Source organism: Chiloscyllium plagiosum, chromosome 11, assembly GCF_004010195.1.
Source record: "Chiloscyllium plagiosum isolate BGI_BamShark_2017 chromosome 11, ASM401019v2, whole genome shotgun sequence".
NCBI lineage: Eukaryota > Metazoa > Chordata > Chondrichthyes > Orectolobiformes > Hemiscylliidae > Chiloscyllium > Chiloscyllium plagiosum.
The window spans coordinates 73,530,615-73,542,077 of record NC_057720.1 but is presented as its reverse complement, the minus strand read 5'-3'; positions in this window follow the sequence as shown (position 1 = coordinate 73,542,077).

The window sequence follows — 11,463 nt, the reverse complement described above, 5'->3', positions numbered from 1 at the left end:
ACCTCTTTATTTCCAACTGCTGCCGAAACATTAACTGCCTCAACCTGTCCACCCCCCTCTCCCACTCCAATCTTTCACCCTCACAACGTGCAGCCCTCTGCTCCAACCCCAACCTCACCATCAAACCAATGGACAAGTGAGGAGGGGGGTGCGGGTGTATGGCGCAGTGGCAGTTTGGTGCACCGACCTCTACACCGCTGAAGCCAGGCGCCAACTTGAAGACACCTCCTCCTATCACCCCCTCTACCATGACCCCACGCCCCCATCACCAAACCATCATCTCCTAGACCGTACACAACCTCATCATCTCGGGGGATCTCCCATCCACAGCTTCCAACCTCGTGGTTCAGGAACCCTGCACTGCGTGGTTCTACCTCCAACCCAAGATCCTCAAGCCTGATTACTCCGGCCGACCCTTCGTCACAGTCTGCTCTCACCCCACCAAATTCATCCCCACCTACCTCATACTGTCCTATCCCCCCGGTCCAGGAACTCCCCACATAAGTTCAGGACACCATCCACACCCTCCACCTCCTCCAAGAATTCTGTTTCCCTGGCCCCCAGTGCCTCATCTTCACCATGGAGATCCAATCCCTCTACACCTCCATCCGCCATGACCAGGGCCTCCAAGTCGGCAGAACACAACAGATGGCCTCCTTCTTTAAAGACCGCAATTTCCCCTCCCACATGGTTGATCTTGCCCTCCAACACACCTCATCCATGCCCTGCACCTCTGCCCTTTAACCTCACCTGTCCAACTGCAACAAGGACAGAACCCCCCTGGTCCTCACCTTCCACCCCACCAATCTCCACATACATCGCGTCATCCGCCAACATTTCCACCATCTACAAATGGACCCCACCACCAGAGATTTATTGTCCTCCACACCCCTATCCTATTTTCGTAAAGACCATTCCCTCCATGACTACCCAGTTCGGTCCATGCCCCCTAACAGCCCACCCTTCCCTACCGGCAGCTTCCCCTTGCAGGAATTGCAAAGCCTGCACCCACACCTCCCCCCTCACCGTCCAAGGTCCCAAAGGAGCCTTCCACATCTATCCAGGACACCTACACCAATCAACCCCACTGCCCTCTGGCTGAATATTACAACTCCCCCTCCCACTCTGCATGCAGATCCTGGACCGCCTCCATCGCCACTCCCTTACAACCTGGCTCCTGGAGGAAGAATGCCCCATCTTCCACCTCAGGACCCTCCAACCCCAAAGGCATCAATGTGGATTTCATCAGTTTCCTCATTTCCTCTCCCCCCACCTTACCACAGTTCCAACCTTCCAACTCAGCACCATCCTCATGACCTGTGCCATCTATCAATCTTCCTTCCCACCTACCCGCTCCACCCTCCTCTCTGACCTATCACCTTCAAACCCACCTCCTTCCACCTATCACACTCTCAGCTACCTTCCCCCCAGCCCAACTCCCCTTCCATTTGTCTGTCTTCACCCCCGAGGCTCCCAGCCTCATTCCCAATGAAGGGCTTTTGCCCGAAATGTTGACTTTCCTGCCCCTCAGATGCTGCCTGACCTGCTGTGCTTTTCCAGTACCACTCTAATATTGACACTGATGCAATGATGTAACCCTTGTCCCCCAGCATCCTTGGGCATTCCACAGATGACGGGGACCATTTTACCAGCATTCACCTCCTTTTAAGTTAGGGCAGCTAGGTTCTGCATCACTCAGATGACAAAATTAATTTTGCCAGCACTGATGGCAGAGTGCAATCTGTTTTTAATGAACATTTGTTGCATCAGCAAGTTCGCTCTGGCTGAATTGTCGATGTGTGAGTTTAAATTCCATCTCCTGCCATTGTGGGATTTGAAACTGTGTCTGCAGGGCATTAGCTTGGGCCTCTTGCTTACTGACCTAATGCCCTTATACCCCTTAAAGATGCCAATGATCTCCCCATTTGTGTATCTGCTGGAGAACGTTTATTACTTTGCCACCTGAAAAAAAAGGAGACATGTTAAATTATATACTACTGAATGTATTTCAAAATGACCCTTGTTCAGCTGTTTGATTTGATCTGTAGTTAACCATATTCTCCATATTATGATGCTCATTTGTCATCTCTCTTGAATTAAGCTACCCACATTTCTAAACCACAATTAGACACCTTGTGCAGTTGCAGAGTTGTCAAAATATTGTTTCCTAAAATATTTGCTCCAGCAGTATTCTCTGCTACTGCATTTACTCAGTGTTCTACTGCTGATTGCAATTAGAGCCTTCATGTTGGTAATACCACCAAAGTAACAGTGAAACACAATCACACAGTCAAGGAGAGTCGATATTTCATTTTATTTTATTAAACATATTACAAAACAGTTTACAAAAAACATTTACAGCTGTACACAAGAGACAGCAATTTTACAAGGGAGAGGAGAAGCAAAGCTAGGCCCCAAACCCTACCATTCAACCATTTTACAGGGAGATGAGGACAAACCTCAAATCCCAGTTCCACATAGGACAATACAGTGACAACGACATTTGTACATTAGACAATACTGTTACATACAAAAGTGCAGACAATACAGACCCAGCAGGCCCCCGTCCCTCCCACCTTCTGACCACTCTCAAGCAAGAGTTGATATTTCATGCTGTGGGGAAACCCATTTCCATTAGCTGTGCTTAGGACAAGTCTAACTATAGATTAATATTAGAATTGAATGATCAAAATGAAGAAATGGGGAGGGGTGTGGAGAAATACAGGTGCACAATCCTTTATCTGAAATGCTTCTGACCAGCTGGTTTTCGGAATTCAGAATTTTTTTGAATTTCAGAATAAGTAGCAATTTGATGGAGAAATTTTTAAAAAATCTTTCCAAAGAATAGACTTACTGTGAGTAAAATGGGCCCTGAAACAAAATTGAGGCCTGCCAGGGTTGGGCCATGCCCCCAAACATTCCATCTGAGTGATACTTATCGAGTGGGCGTGAAGTTGGGTTAACTATTTGCACGCCAAACAACCTTGTTAATGAGAAAAAAACTTTACAAAAAAACCTTCGGACTTTGGAGATTTTCGGATTTCAGGATTTCGGATAAAGGGTTGTCTACCTGTACCTGGGTGATTTATTATCCAGGTTTCTCAGAAATTGCATGAGTGGACATGCCTGCTTGCTTTGCTATGGACTCCTGCTGGGTCAGTTTAAACAGTGACCAGCTTGAAAAGGTGCTTCAGTATCTGCAATGAGTCAGGGAACTAGAGTGACAGTGAATTCCTCTCGCCAAGGTTGTAACACTATATATGGTGCACAGCACTCAATTTGACAATTGACACATTTTTATTTTTTAGCCATAGTTTGTACTTTTCTGATTTCTCCAGGTTAACATATGCCTTGTTACCCAATTGAGTGTAAAATGAAATGGGATGCAAGTTAAATTGTAATGTATGTACATTGAACAGCAGTAAAACAGCAACATTGGCATTATTTTATAGAAGCAGTTCTGGGAGTGAGTCACCCAGAAAGAAAGCCACACTTTAAAGTTCAAAATAAACCAAGGGGCACATCCTGATTGCCCTTATCTGATCCAATGTACCAAATGTGAGTGCAAGATAATTGTAAGTAATCAGCCTTATGAAACTGCATTTCAGGTTATGACATTATATATGTTTTAGGCAGTGGCATAACCTTGTTTGTGTGCATCATTGTATCTGTGTGCCTCCCTATTTGATCTGTTACTGATGCTGTTGAGTTTCTGACACTGAGACCATGATTTTTTTTCACTCATGCCCTTCCTCAGCAGTGTTCAGATCTGAACAACCAAACCCTTATTCTTAAAATGCTAAATGTTATTTTTTGTCTTATTCCCTTTTTGAAAGCGAGGTTTGCATTGGCCAATTAAAGCTATCAAGTAAGGCCTTGCAGAATTGCTTCTGACACCCAATGAAGGAATGAAGAAATCAGATAAGGAAACCAATAGGGTTTCTTGACCTTGTAGCCCATTTCTATCATTTGAGCTTTGTTATCTAATCTAAAGTAGGAATGGAGATCTATCAGAGGAGAAGTCAGAAATGCATATCTATAATGCTTCGTATAATCATGCCACTGATTTGCTGCATTTCCTAACAGGTGTGGAAACGGAAAAGAACAGCTTTTTTTAATGTTCCAATATTATGTGACCAGCTGATATAGCATGGCAATTCTTGAAGTTTGATCTTGTCTATATTGAAAAGAGTAGATTGTCAACTTTTATGCCATTGACAATATGTAACTGGCATGAGGCTGATGTTCTACATCACCCTTTTGACGAGTAACGTAAATGTCACTTGATGAAAAAAATATGAGAAGGATCCGAAACGCAACTCCAAATCTGTACAGGGAACATCTTCACCTCGTTTGTTTTTGACCATGTGTGTTTTACCTTTTCAGTGAGTTTTAGAAGCAAGTATTGAATGGAACATATAATTACATTGATCTACTCTTGCACTGTTACTGAAGCTGGATTATCCTGTGGCCTGTTACGTCCATAACTCCTGAGCAATGGTTTTTAATTATTATGTAATGAGAGCTTTCAAAGCTTCACTATAGAGTCGTAAACACTACCAAATTCAGGTATGTGTAAATTATATTGTGCTAAAGGGAAGGTTATGGTGTAATAGTAATCTAAAGGCCCAGGCTAATGTTCTGGCATCATGGGTGTAACTCCTATCTTTGCAGGTAGTGAAAGTTGAATTGAATGAATAAATCTGGATTTTAAATCTCATCAAATGGTGGCCATGAAACCATTGTTGATGGTTATAAGTTTTCATCTGATACACTAACAGTCTTTAGGGAAGGAAAATCAGCCATTCTCATTTGGTCTGCCCAAAATGTGGTCAACATTTGCTCTCTGAAATGGTTGCGAAAGCCACTGTATTGTATCAAATCAGCACGAAGCCTAAGAAATGGAAGAGAACTGTACAAACCACCTGGCACCAACCTAGACACTGGAACTGACACAGTAAACACAGCCCTGCCAACTAACAGCCAGACATAGAATCATTTCCCACTGACAATGTCCCTGAATCCACCACAGTCACCATCCCTGGATATGTCTTGCCTTGTCTGCCTCAAAGACCCACCAGAGGTGGAAGCACTGAAGTATACAATTGGGTAGGTGTTACCCTAAGAGTACTCAACATTGATTCTGGTCTCCTTGAAAACTCACAGCATCAGGTCATTCATGGTTGTGTGAGATTTGTTATAACCAAAACAGCCATCTTGTCACATATCTAAGCCTGGAATTCATTTTAAATTTCATATTAGTGTCTGCTTGTATGTTCCCAGGCTCAGTGAGGTGGCTGACCTTACAGCTATACTAGCACCTGATAGTGAACTCTGGGAATGTTCTTCTTTTACAAGAATCTATAGATATACTAACATTGCTTATCAACTACTAACCAGCACTGTCCAGACAGCTACGTGACTGGGGCTAGTGACTGGGCCAATTGCCCACTTACTCATTATATTCAATTAACAGTTTGCTAATTGTTAAATGATTGTAACCTATATAACCATGCAATTCTCTGTATCTCGTTGAAGTGACTTGTGATCATTAGATCGACTTGGTCTCTCCCCATGACCTCACGAATAAACAGTCAATAACTCAAGGTTTGTGTGGCGCAATTACTGATCTAAATTGGACTGCTATGAGCGAGTCACTCACTGCAATAATTAATTTCATGCCCAAAAGTAGTCCAGGAAACCCGCTGATTACCACATACTGCCCCACTTGATGATGAATCAATGGTCCTTCATGTTCAACGCTCATTGTAAGAAGTGCTGAAGGGCACAGACTGTACAATAGAAAGCACCATTACTGGCACTGATTTCTAAAGAAACTAACTGCTAGGTCGTGTGTATGAACTAAGTGGTTAGGGAGCCAACAAGAGGACTTGACCTTCTTCACCAATCTAGATGTCACAGTTGCATCTGCCCATAACAGTATTGGCACCATTCAGTCCTCATGAGGCAAAGTCCCATCAATGCAGTGAGAATACCGTCCATTGGATTGAATGGTATATTGCCACTGTGCTTAATGGGATAGATTTCAACCAGATCCAGCTACACCAGACCATCCATGAGGCACAGTGATCAGTCTCAGCAGCATTGTATTCATCAATTAACTGTAAATCTGCAACCTTGGGCATATCCCCACTAAACCATTACCATCAAGCTGGAGAACCAAACTGGGCTCATTGAAGAGTGCAACCAAGAGTGGTACCATGTATAGCTGTATACCTCGAATAAAGTCTTAATCATATGAAGTCAAATGCAGGATGATTGGAATGACGAACAGCAGAAGCCGCATGCACAAGACAGTGCGAAGCAATCCCAGACCCAATTGTTCAAAGCTAAGTTCTTCAGTCTTGCCACATCCAGTCATGAATGGTGGTGGACAATTAAACAGCTCACTGTAGAAGGAGGCCTGTCATACCCCATCCTCAATGACTACACACCAGTGCAAAAGATAAGACTGAAGCATTCACAACTATCTTCAGCCAGAAGTGCCATATTAGTCTCTTCCTGAGCTGCCAATACCAGTCTTCAGCCAATTCAGTTTACTTTATGTTTATTTTAAATAGCACACCGGTGGCTTGGATTTCTGTGGCAAGTAACTCACTTCCTGATTCCCCGAAGTCTGTCTACCATCTACAAATCAGGTGTGTGGTAAAATATTGTCCACTTGCCTAGTTGAATACAGATTCAAAAACATTTATACAGATCAACATCGTCCTATGCATAACTATCAACTTGATCTGCACCCATCTACCACCCTCATCATTCACTCAAGAGCACAATATACAGTGTTGTTACTATCTACAAAGTATACTGGAGTAACTCACCAATGCTCTTCCAAACCAGTGGCCTTCGCTATCTAGAAGGATAAAGGTACATGGGAATACAATCACCTGCCAGTTCCTTTCCAGGTCCCACACCATCCTGACTTGGAAACACATCACTGTAACTTCTTTGTGACTAGAACAAAGTCCACGACTCTTTCCATACAAGGGCTGCCTCAATTGAACTTGCTGTCACCACACGTGCAGGCAGTGTGTTCCAGCAGTTCAAGAGGACAGCTCACCACCACATTCTCAAAGATGGATGCTAAGTGCTGGTCTTGCAACAACTCTCACATCACATGGTCACACTCTGCCATTGCTGCCTTAATAATGATTCATTTCCTTCCCTGAAGTGCTGTCCCGCTCTTGCCCATTTCCCTCCTATTCCCCCACCCTGCTGATATCTATTTGAAAACCTCAAGTCTTCATAAAAAACTCTCTAAGAACCATTTGCTGCAGGAAACTGCCAAAGCAGGTAAGCACTGAATCTGAGAGAGGTTGGGAAATCTGCAGTTTCAAGTTAGATATGGGAGAAAAATGCTTTTCTTTCTCTGGTGAGTTCTGGGAAACTCATACTTGAGGTAATAAATTTCAGAGAATGCTTAAATCAACTGAAAAATCCTCCTATCACCACTGTTTCTGTAATTATGCCTCTAAATAAATTAATTGCTGTCCCATTTGTGGTGATGATTGCACTGATTCCCGTGAGTGGCCAACTAAGTTTCTGCCAAACATGCCTCAGTTAAAGCTACAAGGCCAGGTTGCAGTTATATTTCAATTTTCTTCCATTTTTATGCCCAAAGTGGCCCCAACTCAACCCACTCTGGAGTGTTAGAACTCTGTCTAGCATTCTGTATCCAAATGCAAAATCTGCTGACGTGATGGGTACACGGCACATCAAATTGTGATGAATAATTCATTCTGAAATAGCATGGATGAACATAAATAATACGTTGTGTTAAATTTTATGCAGTATGTTTTTTGTTTTCATCTGAGTGACAATGAATAACTTCTTTGTGGTTAGTTCAAATAAAAAGAGTGAACTCGTATTCAGCAAATTGACGAGAAAATTGAGTACTTAGATTTAATGACTGTTCTAAAAGGAAAACAGACTGCAGTGGAAGTCCATTATAATGTGGTCCATTATGCTGTGAATTTACTTATAGTGCAGGGGTCTCATTGCTCCCCAAAGAAATAAAGCTTTATTTGAACCTTAATTTTGCTGGTTAAAAATAGCAGAAAATAAGCTTATTTTATTAACATGGTCTAGTTACTGCAAGTTCTCATTTTTATGGACCCTAAGTGTAAAAAACTTCAATTGTGCCCCTGATTTTCAACACAACGAAGAATGCTTTCATTCCAGTGAAAATGCAAGAAAAGATCTCAGAGTCACACATCCCCCAACCACAAAACCAAGCATTTCTCATTCTCACGAGGGCAGCTTTGGGAAGTGTCCATTGTTCACACATGCGGAAACCAGATTTGGGAATCTGGAATCTGGAGTGCGTAGATGAGACCAAGTAAAAATGGGTCTGTGCTCAGCACATTTCATTTGGCTAACCAGGGTACCACCCTGGAGAGCTGAGTGACTCCTACTAATATGGTCCCAGGACAACTTGGAAGCAGGGAGATGGGGGAATCATGTTACATTTGATGTCATTAACTGTGGAGAAGATTGTACATAAATGGTCATAAACTCTTTAGAAAAAAAATCCAATTGTCTAGTGGTGTCACCAAATATGGAAATGTACATTTAGGATTTGAGTGCTTTTCTCAATAGATTGTCATCTGCAATATAGAATTCAACATTGTAATAGAACTCATTTTTTTCTCTTACATGTGTGGGTACTTGTGCATACTCAATGTTTTGGTATTGTGGGTGAACAAGGAAATGGTGATTTATAGAAGTAGGTACTATGTTGGCATAGCTGTGTCAGGGGCCATGAATGTAAGGCATCAGTTGGCACAGGTGGAAATATGCAGGATAGGAAAGGGGTGAGGACTGGAGAAAGTTTTATATTTTCCACTTTGCGCAAGTAAGGTGCCACTTTGGATTTGGCCCTGGGATGATGTTTGATGTGGGTAACTCATCCTTTTGCGATATTGAAGAGTCACGTTTGTGCATAAAAGGTGCTTGAACTCACTGAGAATGGTAAAAGCTATCAAGAAATTATCCAAAAAATGCAGAGTTAGAAGATCATTACTAACAATTTTAGTGGGCCTATTCACATAAGGCCATGACAGGATTTGGAAGTGATACTCCAAACTGTAACTTTCACAATGGCGTGACTATTGATGGACAGCTTCAATTGCTTATTGAATAGAAATGTTTGTTTAATCAGGGATTAGCTGAAGTAATTTTAATGTATTGGATTTCTTTGTATCAAGGAGATTTTGTTTCAGTAATGACATAGTCAATAGACTGATAAATGTGTTTTCTATCAGGATGCCCTCTGAGTTATGCTGATGTTGGATAATAGGTGAATTGACTTGGAACGGGAAGGGCAAAGAGTTGGGAGCACCGAGTTAGCATTGTGGCTATAAAAGGCCAATGGAATGATTGACTCAGTTGGAAGGATGGCTGGTTTGTGATGCAGCGTGGGTTCTGTTCCTGTACCGGTGGAGGTTACCATGAAGGTATCAACTTCGCTCCTCAACTGAGGGGTGTTGACTCTCAGGTAAAACTCTCTAACAGTCATCTCTCTTTGACAGTCCAGCTCTACTGTCCTCTGGAACTATAGTGATGTTACCTTACCTGGTTAAAGGAGAGTAAAGTGAAATTTCAGATAAAAATGACAGTTCATTTAAAAAACTGTTGCACATTGACAATATATTGATTTGCATTAAATTCATAGGTAGGATTGCCAACTCAGGCTGGACATATCCCAGATGATACTAGTGAAAGTGACATCACAGAAGACTGGCAGGGAGGCTTGGGCTAGTGTATTTCTTCTCTGGCTCAATATTTTTTGCACCAGCTGGAAGTGTTCAGCTGAACCCATAGCGCAACAAGGACTCAGAACTATGGTTTTGCCTTGTCAGCTCAGTCCCGGTCTATCCCTGTTGGTGACCTTGCTTGTTGTGCTGCATCACACCTTGGCCACGTTTACTGATCTGAGATTTCCTGAGCACCAAGTGAGCTCTTTGTCTATTACAATCTCTGTGACTGCTTTTGAAAGCCACTGAGAGATTGATGGTGAATCTGCTAGACTCCAGACGTCCTAGGGAAATCTTACTCACAAAGTGCAGGGAATATGGATAGTGTACACATTGATAAGGTCTTGCAACTGTGTGTTGGAGCTCCAAAACTGAGGTCCTCTTGAGAATGGAATGATCCATTGGGGAAATTTATAACTGACGCTTAATTGACCGCTCCTCAGCCAGCCTTTGTTTATCTCTGTACCTTTGTGTTAGGATACCCACGCAGTATGGTGTCAGGAAAAAGAAACAGAAGATGCAGGATGAACCCTCATTTGCATTGGTGTGATGGGTCTGTATTTACCTAATTAACAAGAAGACGTTTCGTTAATTTTTGTGTTTAATGTGATTCTCTTAAGCCTCAAGCCGGTCAGCACAGTGAGTATGGAGTTATAGATGGTGTTGCATAGATGATCCCAGTTGATACCGCCCCACAGTGAACATATCTGGAACCTGGGGAATAAGGCTGGGGAAATAATAATGGGGAAACAGAAAATAGCAGAGGGTTTGAACAAATACTTTTCATCAGTCTTCATAGTAGAGGACACTAATAGTATTCCAGAGTTACTAAATATTCAAGGCACTAAAGGAGGGGGGATGGTGTGAAGGAAATGAACCACAGTGACTATCACTAGAGAAAAAGTACTCAGGAAATTAATAGGTTAAAGGTTGACATCGTCTGGACTGGATGGATTGAATAAGAGGATTTTAAAGAAGGTCGCTACAGAGATAGTGGATGCACTGATAGTAATCTTTCAAGAATCCTTAGATTCAGGAATTGTCCAAAGGATTAAAAAACTGAAAACATAATGCCCTTATTTAAAAGGGGAAGAAGACAAACAAAAGGTCACTGTAAGTTAGTTAGCTTAACATCTGTTAATGGGAAAATGCTAGAGTCTATTACAAAGGATGTGAAAGTAGAGTATCTAGGAATACATAATTCAATCAAGTCGAGTCTTGGCTTCAAGAAAGGGAAATTGCAACTGATAAATTTATTAATGACATTTGAGGAGGTAACAAGCTGGACAGATAAAGGCATGTACTGCTCATTAGGCTACTAAATAAGAAAAGCACCCATACTGTTTGGGATGGTGAATTAATAAAGATACAAGTTAGAACCAACAGAAGAAAGAGAGTTGGGACTCAGGATGACAAGGTGTAACAAGTGGAGCGCCACAGCGATAGTGCTGGGGCCATGGTTATTTATAATATATATGTGAATGATTAGGATAATGCAAGCAAATGTTCTATTACCAAACTTATGCATACCAGAAAAAAATCGATGCTTAAGCAAGTCATAGACTCATAGTGATGTACAGCATGGAAACAGACCCTTCGGTCCAACTCGTCCATGCCGACTAGATATCCCAACCCAATCTAGTCCCACCTGCCAGCACCCACCCCATATCCCTCTAAACCCTTCCTA